Raw genomic sequence first — 15,368 nt, 5'->3', positions numbered from 1 at the left:
AGGAAGAAGAAAGGCTGGTGGTAGACAGTGACCACATTATTCAAGGCATGAGTGACCATTTTAAGGACTGTGGTTTTTATTCTAAAGGCAATGGAAAGCCTTTTCTGGCTGATAGCTTTGACTTTCTAAGTTAGTTACTCCTACACCAGAGTCCCTAGACCATCAGCTTAGACCCTTTTGATAATTATGTCTGCCAGAATCCAACCAAGTGTGCTAGGCCCTTATTATGCTCTGCATAGTCCCTTGGGATTGCTTAGGCTGCTAGTTGAGTTCTGTCAGCCCTGACCCTGTTGGTTGCCAATTCTCTTTCATTACTCTGTAATGAACTGTTACGTGCCTAGCATATCTCACAGATGAGGCCATATAAGTTAATGCATTTATGAATAAAATGTGATGACTTTTGATAATACAGTAGTGAACTATTAATTATGCTAAAAATGGCAAGTGAAAGAAAAAAATGGAATAACTAAGATTCATAAGATTTAGCACAAAATCTCACCTAAGTGCCCTAGGGTAAAGACATTTCAAGTGTCTTAACAGACATCTCTGATTCATACCATTAAATATAATGAGAATCACAGAATGTTAGAGCAAGAGGAGGCATCTATAGTTATAGATGTAGTTACAGATTATAATTTTTTTCCCCTCATTCTTGGTGTCATCTTACAGACTATAGCTTTAGTAGAGAGGTTGGCAAACTTTTTTTTGTAAAGGGACAGATAACAAATATTTTCAGCTTTGCAGACTATGTGGTCTCTGTCACAGCTACTGAACTCTACTTTTGTAGGGTGAAAGCAGCCATAGACAGTATGTAAATGATTGGGTCTGGTTTTGTTCCAATAAAATTTTGTTGGTGGTAGGCAAGATTTGACTTATGAACTGTAGTTTGCCAACCTCTCTGCCTTAGTGTATAGTTTCAGTCCTCATTGCTGTTTGTTGTTTTGGTTCATTCCTTAGTTTTTAAAAATTATGAACTAATTTACACTCAATAAAATGTAGCAGCTCTTGAGTGCAGTGTCTGATGAGTTTTTGACAAACTATTCACCTGTGTAACCCCACCATCCTAATCAAGATATAGATTATTTCCATTGCCCCAGAAAGTGCCTTCATGCTCCTTCCCCATCAGTCCCCACCCCTGCCCCCAGAGGTTAACACTGTTCTGATTTCTATTCTCATAGAATAATTTTGCCTGCTCTTGAACTTCATATAAATAAAATTACACAGTGCATGTCTGAGTGTATGGCTTCTTTCACTCAACTTATCTGTGAGAATCATCCATGTTGTTAAGGTTTCAGTAGTTCATTCCTTTTATTACTGAGTAGCATTCCATTATATGAATGTACCACAGTTTTATGAATACTTCTAGATTAGTTTCCTAGGGCTGCTTTAACAAATGACTACAAACATACTGGCTTAAAATAAAAAAAGTTTGTTCTCTCATAGCTCTGGAGGCCAGAAGCCCAAAATTAGGGTGTTGGCAGGACTGTGCTCCCTCTGAAGTTTCTAGGGGATAATCCTTTCTTGCTTCTTCCAGCTTCTGGTGGCTCCAGATGTTCCTTAGTTTGTGACAGCATAACTCCAATCTCTGTCTCTGTTTTCTTTTTTTTTTTTTTTTGAGATGGAGTTTCGCTCTTGTTACCCAGGCTGGAGTACAATGGCGCGATCTCGGCTCACCGCAGCCTCCGCCTCCTGGGTTCAGGCAGTTCTCCTGCCTCAGCCTCCCAAGTAGCTGGGATTACAGGCATGCGCCACCATGCCCAGCTAATTTTTTGTATTTTAGTAGAGACGGGGTTTCACCATGTTGACCAGGATGGTCTCGATCTCTTGACCTCGTGATCCACCTGCCTTGGCCTCCCAAAATGCTGGGATTATCTGTCTCTGTTTTCATATGCCCTTCTTTCTTGTGTCTCTGTGTCTTTCTTATCTTCTATCTCTTATATAGACAGTGTCATTGGATTTTGTCCCCACCCTAACTAGGGATGATCCCATCTTAAGATCCTTAATTACATCTGCAAAAATCCTTTTCCTAAATAAGGACACATTCACAGGTTCTGGGTGGAATCTTTTAGACGGTCACTATTTAACCTAATATAATAATCACAATTTGCCAAGTCACCTAATAATATACATCTGAAGTATTTCTTTTTTGTTGTTATTATGCATAAAGCTGCTATGAGTCATATCATACAAGGCTTTTTGTAGATTTGTTTTCAGCCTCATAGTTTTTGAATTCCAGTTTTAATTATCTTAATATAAAACATGATTAATTTTCTTTTTAGCAATAACTACCCATAATATTTTTAATTTTGGCAGGAATTTCTGTTAGAATGGCTCAACCTGTATACATCTGACTTAGATATTTGGTACAACTGAAAACATAATAATGCCAAGAGATATGACCTGGAATTCTACTGTCTTCATTTTTGTTTCTCAAGATACTATCAAGAAATGAACAAATTCCAAGAGGCAGTGCCTTTAACTCCTTAAAATATCAGGAGTACCTGATTAAAGTAAAAAAAAAAAAGCAAACAAAGAAACAAAACAGAACAAAACAAAAAAGACAGTTTGACTCCATTATGTCTTTTGTTTTGTTATGTTACTTTATTAGTACTTGCAACTAACACCTAGGCTAAATTTGATACATTTATCTCATATGGGAATGACTAATACTGACCTTCCACTGTTGTGGAATTTAAATGCAGCTCCTTAATAAACAACCAAATAGCCATTCATCTTGGCTGCCCTCCCACCCTTAGATTCTGACAGCCCTGACTACTACTGGTATCTGGTTTAGAGGCTTTTCGAATGTATTTAAATGTATGTATCTGAATGTCACTTTGCAATGAAAGCTTCTTAGACAGCAGGAACTTGGTCTCATTTATCTGTGTAACCCCCAACTCTAGGCCCAGCTCAGTGCTTTCTTAATCTTACAAGTGGTTCCTGATTGAATAGTACCTGTGAATAAAAAATAAGGAAAAGAGTATCTTATTTCATAGTAAAGTAATTCCACTAATGTGGAACAATTCTAGCTAATGAAATTTTTAGAAATAGCTTTAATGAATGATTCCTTTTTTTAATCCACTAGAAAGTCTCTATGGTTATTATTTATTATGCTAGTGGTTTCTTATTCAATATTTGTTTCCTTTGCTCAAAATTCTAGGAACTGGTGATTGGCTTCACTACTCATTTATAAAAGCAATTTAAAACACTTCTCAGGCCCTGTTGACACTTGGCAAATCTAACAGAGAAAAGCATAGCATTCTCATTATACTTTTTAGACAGCTTTAAAACATGGTCCTGTAAATGGTCTGGAGGTTTTTTTAATGGGCACATAATTATGTAATGTGCTTTGTCATTACCACTCCAGTCTTTTGCAATATCTGTAAATTGAAAATCTTATTTAACTGTTTTAGAAAAGTATAGATACAGCTTCATTATTTAGAATACAATTACTTTGAAACTTTTGGGTAAATAAATTTGGAAGTTTCAAATAATCCTAATCCATTTTACTTTATTCTGTTCCTTTTATTCTCCCTTTTGGTTTTAATAGTTCTACCTCTGAAATCAGAATTGACAAATACATCCTATTGAAACCATAATTTCTTCATTTTTGACACAATATCCACAGGATGAGGTGTAACAGAAAAGACAGCGAAGATTATAACAACAAAGCCACATGCTAGATAGTGTAACTTATGATAAATATGTTTAAAGATACATAGTGCTGTTTTCAGAAACACAATTTAAAATCAAATAGGCATTTTAAAGTCATTTTATGTTTGGTATTATTTACCAGATAATATTATTAGCCAGGATTTCTAAGATACCTTCCACTAGTTCAGGAATATTTTCGACTGTAAGTAACAGAATAACAGACTAATAGATCTTAAGCAAGAAGAATTTGTCTAACAAGAGATAGGTGCTTTCTGGCATTGGTTTAGCGACTTAATGTGAGGGCTCTGGATTGGTATCTCTGTGATTTTCTTTGCTTTCTCTTCCTAGTCACAAGATGGATGGATGCAAAAGCTCCAGGCACCAAAATTTTCAAACATAGGAGGCAGGAGATATGACTGGACAGAGCTTTCTGCTTTTTTTTTTTTAACTACGAAAAACATATCTGTTTCAAATCATCCATCAAATAGATTTCCCCTTGCATTTCATTGACCAGAATGTGTCACATGACTATCTCTAGCTATAAAGGAGGCTGGGAAAATAATTGCTTACTTTCACCTCTGTAATTAGAGGGAGGCAAGGAAGAAGGGGTTGGGAATGACTTTTGGGTAACCAATCACATATTGCACATACTAGGTGTTTGGTAACTATATGTTAAGTGATCCATACTCTTAAACAGAGCAAATGTTCAGGTATACATCCACCACTTCATTATCTTTCCTATCAAATTTATATTTTCTTTTCCTCATTTGTTCAGAAACAGAAGAGGTCCTTATTATACTACTACTTATCAGCAAACATTTAGTATCCATGATATGGAATACATTAGGATTTATTCTGAGATGAGAGAGAGAATTAGGAAAGGCTTTATATATTTATCCATTCATTCAATAAATATTTATTGAGTACCTATTATGTTTCAGACACTGTTCTAGATTTTTGAGACATCTGTGGACAAAACAAAGCACCCTGCCTTCAAGAGAGCCCACATTCTAACAGAGCATATTGACATTTTTAAAAGGTAAGTAGGATTTTTATAAATTTGGTGAGGGGGAATTGCATTTCATTCAAAGCGAACAGCATGAGCAAAGACATGGACTTGTGTGTAGGCATGTCCTGTTAGTGGAGCACTAAGTAGCTCCATGAAGTGTAGAACACATGATGAGGACTGAAAGGGCAGTTTACTGTCAGGTCATGACCAGGAAAATGTGAGTTCTTCCAGATCAGAATTAGCATCTTGCAAAGTTAGTACTGAAGCTTAGTAGACATCTTCACTGGGAGGACCTACAGACAGTTCAAATTATCATGGCCAAAATAGACTCAGAATATTAATACTTCTCCTAAAACTTGTGCTTCTCCTTTATTTCATAACTTGGTAAATGGCACTGCTATTTTTTTGCTTTAGGCCTTCACCATTTCTCACCTGGGCTATTGCCATTATTTCCTACCTGTAGTCCCACACTCCTTGAATCCAACTCTCAAATTGCCAAGTGATTTTTGGCTGGGCATGGTTGCTTATGCCTGTAATCCCAGCACTTTGGGAGCCTAAAGTGGGAGGATCACTTGAGCCCAGGAGTTCAAGACCAACCTGGGCAACATACTGAGACCTCATATCTACAAAAAAAATTTTTCAAGTTAGCCAAGTGTGGTGTTGTGTGCCTGTAGTCCCAGCTACTTGGGAGGCTGATGTGGGAGAATCACTTGAGCCCAGCAAGTCAAGGCTGCAGTGAGCTGAGACTGTACCACTATACTCTAGCCTAGGTACCAGAGTGAGACCCTGTCTAAAAAAAAATAAAATAAAGTGATTTTTTTCTAAAACTTACATAACCCAGAAGTTAGATGGGGTACATAGATTATGGAATATCTGTAAACTTGAGGGATGGGGTACTGCAGAGGGAGAAACTATTTGTATTAGTTTTCTATTGCCATGTAACAAATTACCACAAATTTAGAGTGATTTAAAACATCATACATTTATTGATCCACAGTTTCTGTGGGTCAGGAGTTACAGGCACAGTTTAGCTGGGTTCTTTGCTTAAGGTTTCACAAGGCTGCAGTCAAAGTGTGGACAGGCAGAATGACTATTAGTAAAAACTTGAAAAAAACAACAGATGTTGGTGAGGCTGAGGAGAAAAGGGAATGCTTACACACTGTTGGTGGGAATGTAAATTCGGAATGTTTAGCCACTGTGGAAAGCAGTCTAGCAATTTCTCAAATAACTTAAAACAGAACTACCATATGACCCAGCAATCAATGGGTATATATTCAAAAGAAAACAGATCATTCTACCAAAAAGACACATGCACTACCTGTTCTGTTCATCACAGCACTATTCATAATAGCAAAGACATGGAATCAATCTAGATGCCCATCAATGGATGGCTGGGTAAAGAAAATGTGGTACATATATACTATAGAATGGTGCCATACAAAAATAAAACCATGTCCTTTGCAGCAACATGGATGGAGCTGGAGGCCATTATCCCAAGCAAATTAACGCAGGATCAGAAAACCAAATACTGGCCAGGCATCCTTCACTTTGGGATGCTGAGGCAGGAGGATCATTTGAGCCCAGGAGTTTGAGATCAGCTTGGGCAACATGATGAAACTCAGTCTCTTCAAAAAAATACAATTAGCTGGGCATGCCTGTAGTTCCAGCTACTCAGGACACTGAGGTGGGAGGATCACCTGAGCCCAGGGAGGTTGAGGCTGCAGTGAGCCTTGATTATGTCACTGCACTCCAGCCTGGGTGACAGAGTGAGACCCTGTCTCAAAAACAAAAAGAAAACCAAATACAGCATGTTCTCACTTATAAGTGAGAGCTAAACATTGAATACACATGAACACAAAGATGAAAACAATAGACACTGGGGACTCTAAAAGGGGGAGGGAAAGTGGTGGTCCAGGGATGAAAAGCTGCCTATTGGGTACTATGCTCAGTACTCGGGTGACAGGGTCTTTCATACCCTAAACCTCAGCATGAAGCAATATACCCAGGTAAGAGATACGTGGTATCTTATGAGTCATGTGTACTCCCTGACTCTAAAATAAAATTTGAAGAAAAAAAAAAGTGTGGACAGGATTCTATTCTCATCTGGTGACTTGACTGAGAAAGAATCTGCTTCCAAATTCACACAGATTGTTGGCAAACTTCATTTTCTTGCGTTGGTAAAGCTGAGAGCCCCAGCTTCTTTCTGTCTATTGGCTGGAGGCTGCCCTTAGCACCTGGAGGCCACCTATAGTTCCTAGAGGCTACTTACACATGACCTTTTCCAACTTGGCTGCTTACTGCATCAGACCAGTGAGGAAGGTCTCTAGAGTGAGTCTGTGAGCAGGACCAAGCAGTGTAATCATGGGAGTGACATCCCATTATCTTTTCCGTATTTTATTAGCTATAAAAAAGTTACAGGTCCTGTCCACACTCAGAGAGGTATGAATACCAGAGATGTGAACACCAAGAGACAAAGATCATGGGGAGCCACCTTATGTGAGATGTTTGTTACAACATTTTCACAGTCTTCTCTGTCCTTGATGTCCATTTCATGAATACAATCTCGGGACTTGATCTTGAAGTGAAGCCTGGTTTCTGTCAACAAACAAATCAAAAAAAGAACCACTCAAAGTGTTTTTAAGTTAGTATTTTATAGAAGATACAGGGGCCCTCTACCTTTGGCAATTTTGTTGATTTTTCTCACTTTATCCCATTTTCCTACAGTTGTCCTAGGAAATTCCTTCTCCCTCTGGAAAGGACAGCAGTCCAGCTTTTCTAGGCATCCACTCCCAAACATGTACAGCCAAATTGCTTTAGGGCTCAGCAGAACAAATTTAGTCCATACTGTTTAGAAAGCAGTAGGGATTAAAATAGAAAAGCTTTTCCCCATGTTATATCCAGATTTGATCCTGTTTCTCCTTTGCTTAAAAAGCCCTTTAATGTTTGCTTCCCTATTGCTACATAATAGGTATAAAAATATGGAATAAATTTGAATTCCCAAGTATGACATGTGAGACCTTCCCTGAGTTGGTACTTGCCTTGTTTCTGGTCACCCCTACCTTGTACTATAAAATTTGTACTTGCCCAAATTTTAGGGAATTATTTTATAGCTTGCTTCATGGTTCAGAAATGTGACTCTCACTGTTCTTTATCCCTCCAGTGCCAGCTGTCTTCCTCCCTTTCTGTCACTCCCTCCTCTAGACATTTACTGTAATATTTCCTCTAGGAAGCTTTTCCTGTCTTCTTATTTTGTCAACTCACAGCACCTGGTTTGAACTGATATTAATATCTGTAACACTTCTATAAACTTGTTTATATACCTGTATCTTTTTACAAAACTATAAACCTCTTGAAGAGGTTGTCCTATCACAAAGATAAATATAGGTTCAACACAGCAGGACAGAGGTGATAGCTGGAGTGTATATCTGAAAGTAATTAACATATAAGATGGTATTTAAAGTCATGGAAGTAGACAAGATCATCCAGAGGAAAACAGAAGAGGGCAGAACGAAGCAGCATAGAACCTCTAATTAGGATGCCCAGTGAAGTATAAAACCAGTTTCTGTTTGCAGTTCACCAGGTCTTTAGGTGCTATTTGTATATTGCTTATTTTTTAAATTACTTTTTGTCTTGACTAAATAGATTAGCCAAATGTTGTAGAGTAGTTTGGAGTCTCACTATAGTCTAAATAAGGTATACAATGAAAAATTTCATTTAAGGGAAGAATATTCTCATTAAAGAATTAATTTTAAGGAACCTCAGATAAAATGTTCTCTATGTTTTATAATTTGAGCAACTTAAATAATTTTCAGCCTCCTACCAGTTTAATTTCAGCAAATTCCTGTCCTAAATAGCATTTCTATTATACACCACAACATATAAACTTAAAGCCTTGTGGCCTCACTTATTTTCTTGAAATGATGAGCCCTGAGTGAATTAAAGGTCTTAATGTTCAGTGATAAGAGCTTCATTTCTCCAGATTTTATATAGTCACTCTTTGTAATAATTCAGTAGGTACACTGAGTATCATATGAATCTGTTATTACCTTTGTTGGTTTGATTGTTTTCTGACAGATGGCTTCCGTAAGATATTTGTAAACTTCATCAACCTAGTATAATGTCACTTTCTCAGATTTAATTTTTGGTTTTAAAAATACTATAATTTGAATTAAATTGCAATCCAAACTCATCTTAGTTTTAATCTTCAAGTTCTTTCATATAGAGCAGTCTTATATTTAGTATTCCTTCCTTCAAGATAGGTTTATTGCTAAAATTACTCACAATTTGAGAAGTGAGACAAATCGTTGTGATAAGACTTTGAGGGGGAAAACATACTTATAGTGGTTTTAAATTTATTAACTTTTTCTGCTAATATGTTTGTGACAGATTAGTACAAGTGTTTTATATATTATTAAGAATAGAGTTTTATGTTAATCCATTTGCATTGCCATAAAGAAATACCTGAGTAACTTATGAAGAAAAGAGGTGTGACTGGGTAATTTATGAAGAAAAGAGGTGTGACTGGCTCGTGGTTCTGCAGGATGTACAAGAAGCATGGTACTAGTATCTAATTCTGGTGAGGGCCAGAAGCTTCAAATCATGGTGGAAGGCAAAAAGGGAGCAGGCACATCACATGAGAAAAGTGGGAGCAACAGAGAGAGACAGGGAAGGTATCACACTCTTTTAAACAACCAGATCTCATGTGAACTCAGAGCTGGAACTCACTCATTACTTCAAGAATGGCGCTAAGCAGTTCATGAGGGATCCACTCTTATGGTCCAACACTGTCCTGTAGGCCCCTGCTCCAACAACAAGGGTTAGATTTCTTTTCCTTTACTTTTTCTTTTTCTTTTTTTTCTTTTCTTTTCTTTTTTTTTTTTTGAGACAGGGTCTCACTCTGTCACCCAGGCTGGAGTGCAGTAGTGTGATCTTGAATCATGCAACCTACGCCTTCTGGGCACAAGCGATTCTCTCACCTCAGGCTGCCCTGGGATTACAGAGATGCTTGCTACCATGCCTGGTAAGCATTTTTGTACTTCTTATACAGATGAGGTTTTGCCATGTTGCCCAGGCTGGTCTCAAATGCCTGGACTCAAGTAATCTGCCTACCTCATTCTTTCAAAATGCTGGGATTACAGGTGTGAGCCACCGCACCCAGCCGGTGATTCCATTTTAACATGAGATTTGGAGGGGACAAACATTCAAATCATATTAAATTCTGAATTAGTAATTTGTGGTACATTCCTGTTATACTGCTCTCAAATTATTTTGAAATTAAGTGGAGGATTTTATTCATCAGAATTCCTATGGTATTGCCCCTCCTAATGTTGGGAGGTGGTGTACTTCTCCCTACTGTTTCCATTTTCATGTGGTGGGACTTCCCTAGAGTAGTAGCACTCTGACCTCTTATTCCACTTGGTTGATGGCTGACAGCCATTAATCTACAGAGCATAATTGGGTGGAGCGAATCTATCAAAAAAGATCTTACACGCATAAACGTTCAGTTCTGGACTAAACTGAGTCAGTTTCCATTTCTGTTAGGGGTCTGATTTGGGGATAGAGTTCAAGTGGGATAGGGCAAAGTATGTTAGGAAACATTAGCTGGCTCATTTAGCACTCAGCACTAACCTCGTTCTACAAACAGTTTTATCAATAATAAAAGTGACATTTTGACCTCCAACTTCCTAGTTGGAGCCACTAAGTTTCCTTCCAGTTCTTAAATTCCATGTTCAGAAATAACTAATATCAGAGCAGAACTGAAGGAGATGGAGACATGAAAAACCCTTCAAAAAAAAAAAATCAATGAATCCCGGAGCTGGTTTTTTGAAAATATAAACAAAATAGATAGACTGCTAGCCAGACTAATAAAGAAAGAAAGAGAGAAGAATCAAATATACACAATAAAAAATGATAAAGGGGATATCGCCACTGATTCCACAGAAATACAAACTACCATCGGAGGATAATATAAACACCTCTATGCAACTAATCTAGAAAATCTAGAATAAACAGATAAATTCCTAGACACAACATACACCCTCCCAAGACTAAACCAGGGAGAAGTTGAATCTTTGAATAGATTAATAGCAAGGTCTGAAATCGAGACAGTAATTAACAGCCTATCAACCAAAAAAAGCCCAGGACCAGACGAATTCACAGCTGAATTCTACCAGAGGCACAAAGAGGAGCTGATACCATCCTTCTGAAACTATTCTAAATAATAGGAAAAGAGAGAATCCTCCCTAACTCATTTTATGAGGCCAGCATCATCCTGAGACCAAAACCTGACAGAGACCCAATAAAAAAAGGAAATTTCAGGCCAATATCCCTGATTAACATCAATACGAAAATCCTCAATAAAATACTGGCAAACCAAATCCGGCAGCACATCAAAAGGTTATCCACCAAGATCAAGTCAGCTTCATACCCGGGATGCAAGGCTGGTTCAACATACACAAATCAATAAATGTAATTCATCACATAAACAGAACCAATGACAAAAACCACATGATTATCTCAATGGATGCAGAAAAGGCCTTTGAAAAAACTTAGCAGCCCGTCATGCTAAAAACTCAATAAACTAGGTATTGATGGAATGTATCTCAAAATAGTAAGAGCTATTTATGACAAACTCTCAGCCAATATCATACTGAATGGGCAAAAGCTGGAAGCATTCCCTTTGAAAACCGGCACAAGACAAGGATGCCCTCTCTCACCACTTCTACTCAACATAGTATTGGAAGTTCTGGCCAGGTCAATCAGGCAAGAGAAAGAAATAAAGGGTATCCAATTAGAAAAAGAGAAAGTCAAATTGTCTTTGTTTGCAGATGACATGATTATATATTTAGAAAACACCTTTGTCTCAGCCCAAAATCTCCTTAAGCTGATAAGCAACTTCAGCAATGTCTCAGGATACAAAATCAATGGGCAAAAATCACAACATTACTATATACCAATAATAACAGACAAACAGAGAGCCAAATCATGAGTGAACTTCCATTCACAATTGCTACAAAGAGAATAAAATATCTGGGAATAAAACTTACAAGGGATATGAAGGACTTCTTCAAGGAGAACTACAAGTTGCTGCTCAAGGAAATAAGAGAGGACACAAACAAATGGTAAAACATTCCATCCTCATGGATAGGAAGAATTAATATCATGAAAATGGCTATACTGCCCAAAGTAATTTATAGATTCAATGCTACCCTATCAAGCTACCATCGACTTTCTTCACAGAACTGGAAAAAACTAAATTTCATATGGAACCAAAAAAGAGCTCGTATAGCCAAGGCATTCCTAAGCAAAAAGAACAAAGCTGGAGGCATCACACTACCTGACTCCAAACTATACTACAAGTCTACAGTAACAAAAACAGCATGGTACTGATACCAAAACAGATACGCAGACCAATGGAACAGAACAGAGGCCTCAGAAATAACACCACACATTTACAACCATGTGATCTTTGACAAACTTGACAAAAACAAGCAATGGGGAAAGGATTCCCTATTTAATAAATGATGTTGGGAAAACTGGCTAGCCATATGCAGAAAGCTGAAACTGGATCCCTTCCTTACATCTTACAAAAAAATTAACTCAAGATAGATTAAAGACTTCAACATAAGACCTAGAACCATAAAAACCCTAGAAGAAAACTGAGGCAATACCATTCAGGACATATGCATGGGCAAAGACTTCATGACTAAAACAGCAAAACCAATGGCAACAAAGGCCAAAATTGACAAATGGGATCTAATTATACTAAAGAGCTTCTGTACAGCAAAGGAAACTAGCATCAGAGTGAACAAGCAACCTATAGAACAGTAGAAATATTTTGCAATCTATCCATCTGACAAAGGGCTAATATCCAGAATCTACAAACAACTTAAACACATTTATAAGAAAAAAACAAACAACCCCATGAAAAAGTGAGTGAAAAATATGGACACTTCTCAAAAGAAGACATTTATGCAGCCAACAAACATGAAAAAAAGCTCATCATCACTAGTCATTAGAGAAATGCAAATCTAATAACCACTTTTTTCAGTATTAAAACTGATTTTTTCTTGTATGTTTAAAATACACAGGTCATACTTAACAGCATTGTCTGCCTTTAGGGATAAAGGCAGACAGACTGACTCTCAATAGTCAGTTTCATAACAGCTTAATGATTATTCATGATAAATACCTATAGATTGAAAACAAATGCTGATGGGCAGGCATGTGTTCCTCTGATCATCTGTTTGAGGTGTCTGTGTTACTCCATATATAGCTTTGAAGGTTTGGGCCTTTGAAATGTCAGGGTCTCTAGAAATGCTATAAAGGAGCTAACTACAAAATGAAAACCTTGAACTTTTTGTGTTATTACAATGTAAAAAGGGTTCACTCCTTGAACAGATGCAGTATTTCAGATGGGTAGAGTTTGAGTAATGCCACAAGCTATCTGTGTAATGTCCCAAGTTACTTCCAATAATTGGTTTAAAATGTACTAAAGAAATCTAAGAATTAGAATTCTTCAGAACTCTTGCTGTTTCTCTTTTAGGTGGAAGAAACATAATACATCTCCATGTGTCTTTTTTTTAAGCTGTACTATATAGACTAACAATAACATAGACAATTTCCTAATACGTTTGCTGGACTAGGTACAATGGAGCAAAAGTCTTAGGTGGGATGTTGTGAATACTGTGCAATTTAAAAAAATCATCATCTGTACAAAATGTTCCTCTAAGAAATTTAGTGCAATATTCTTCACAATTTTTTTGTCTTCAGTCACAGCTAGGAAAAATCCAGCAAGGTAGTTATTTAGGACAGTACTATACCTTGTGACATCTGTAAACCTTATCATGAGACTGAAATATCACTGGAAATGTTGTTATATAGAGAAAATTATATAAATGGTATTTAATATATATGGGTTAAACGAAATATTTTGGTAAGCTACTTGAGCCTGGTGAGTGCAACCTCCTTCCCATAGGGCATGCTGAGAATAATAAATCTTTTTTTTTTTTTTTAAAGAGACAGGGTATCATAATGTTGCCCAGGCTGGTCTCAAACTCCCGGACTCAAGTGATTTGCCCACTTTGGCCTTCCAAAGTGCTGGGACTACAGGCATGAGCCACCATGCCTAGCCTGCCTTTAATGATGATGTTAGAATATGCAAGTTTGAGGTTAAAGCTGAGGTATTCAAAACAATACAGGAGAGGCAACATGCATGTTCCTTGCTATTTGTTGTGGTTAAGATGTGTCCACAAATTCTTTGATACACCTTCTTGAAGAGATGGGTGCTTACTGACCTTCCTCTTGACTTGAATTTATGGACTTGCTTTCCTCTGCTTGACTTCATGGGCTGCATGACTTGTTACTTACAGATAGAATATGGCGTAAGTGACAATGTGTAACTTCTAAGACTAGATCCTAAAAGATACTGTGACTTCCTCTTTGCTCCTTCTCTTGCATCATTTGCTTTGGGGGAAGCTAGCTACCATGTCATGAGACACTAAAGGAGCACTACGGAGGGGCTTACATGATGATGAACTGAGTTCTTTGAGTGAGCCATCTTGGAAATGCATTTCTTAATCCCAGGCAAGCCATTATATGTTTTCTGCCCCAGATGACAGATTGACTGCAAAGTTATGTGAGATCCTGAGCTAGAACCAACCACCCAGTTAAGATGCTCATCAATGCTTGACACACAGAAATTGCTAAAGAATAAGTGTGATGTGGTGCTGAGAAGGATGTATATTCTGTTGATTTGGGGTGGAGAGTTCTGCAGATGTCTATTAGGTCCACTTGGTCCAGGGCTGAGTTCAAGTCCTGGATATCCTTGCTAGTTTTCTCTCTCGTTAATATGTCTAATATTGAGAGTGGGGTGTTAAAGTCTCCCACTATTATTGTGTGGGCATCTAAGTCTCTTAGTAGGTTTCTGAGAACTTGCTTTATGAATCTTGGTGCTCCTATATTGGGTGCATATATATTTAGGATATTTAGCTCTTCTTGTTGCTTTGATCCGTTTACCATTATGTAATGCCCTTCTTTGTCTCTTGATCTTTGTTGTTTTAAAGTCTGTTTTATCGAAGACTAGGATTGCAACCCCTGCTTTTTTTTGCTTTCCATTTGCTTGGTAAATCTTCCTCCATCCCTTTATTTTGAGCCGATGTGTGTCTTTGCATGAGAGATGGGTCTCCTGAATACAGCACACTGCTGGGTGTTAACTCTTTATCCAATTTGCCAGTCTTTGTCTTTTAATTGGGACATTTAGCCCATTTACATTTAAGGTTAATACGTTTAAGGTTGTTATGTGTGATTTGATCCTGTCATTATGATGGTAGCTGGTTATTTTGCCCATTAGTTGATGCAGTTTCTTCATAGTATTGATGGTCTTTACAATTTGGTATGTTTTTGCAGTGGCTGGTACTGGTTGCTCCTTTCCATGTTTAGTGCTTCCTTCAGGAGCTCTTGTATGGCAGGCCTGGTGGTGACAAAATCTCTCAGCATTTGCTTGTCTGTAAAGGATTTTATTTCTCCTTCACTGATGAAGCTTCGTTTGGCTGGACATGAAATTCTGGGTTGAAAATTTTTTTAAGAATGTTGACTATTAGTCCCCACTCTTCTGGCTTGTAGGTTTTCTGCTGAGAGATCTGCTGTTAGTCTGATGGGCTTCCCGTTGTGGGTAACCCAATCTTTTTGTCTGGCTGCCCTTAAC

At 37.6% G+C, this 15,368-nt stretch overlaps 1 protein-coding gene across 1 annotated transcript in view; it reads left to right on the top strand.

The window, feature by feature from the left end:
- The first annotated feature begins 4,613 nt into the window (after positions 1-4,613).
- The window catches only part of WDPCP (WD repeat containing planar cell polarity effector), a 783,785-nt gene continuing 773,030 nt past the window's right edge, over positions 4,614-15,368 (top strand). Inside the window, exon 1 of the mRNA XM_064364171.1 lies at positions 4,614-4,693. The gene's annotated coding sequence lies outside the window, so the exon portion shown is untranslated. The remainder of the gene's footprint in view (positions 4,694-15,368) is intronic.

This window comes from Aotus nancymaae, unplaced genomic scaffold, assembly GCF_030222135.1.
Source record: "Aotus nancymaae isolate 86718 unplaced genomic scaffold, 86718_ANA_hifiasm-v0.15.2.pri h1tg000057l, whole genome shotgun sequence".
Lineage (NCBI taxonomy): Eukaryota > Metazoa > Chordata > Mammalia > Primates > Aotidae > Aotus > Aotus nancymaae.
The sequence above is the reverse complement of the archived record's forward strand: the minus strand, read 5'-3'. Positions and strand labels throughout refer to the sequence as shown.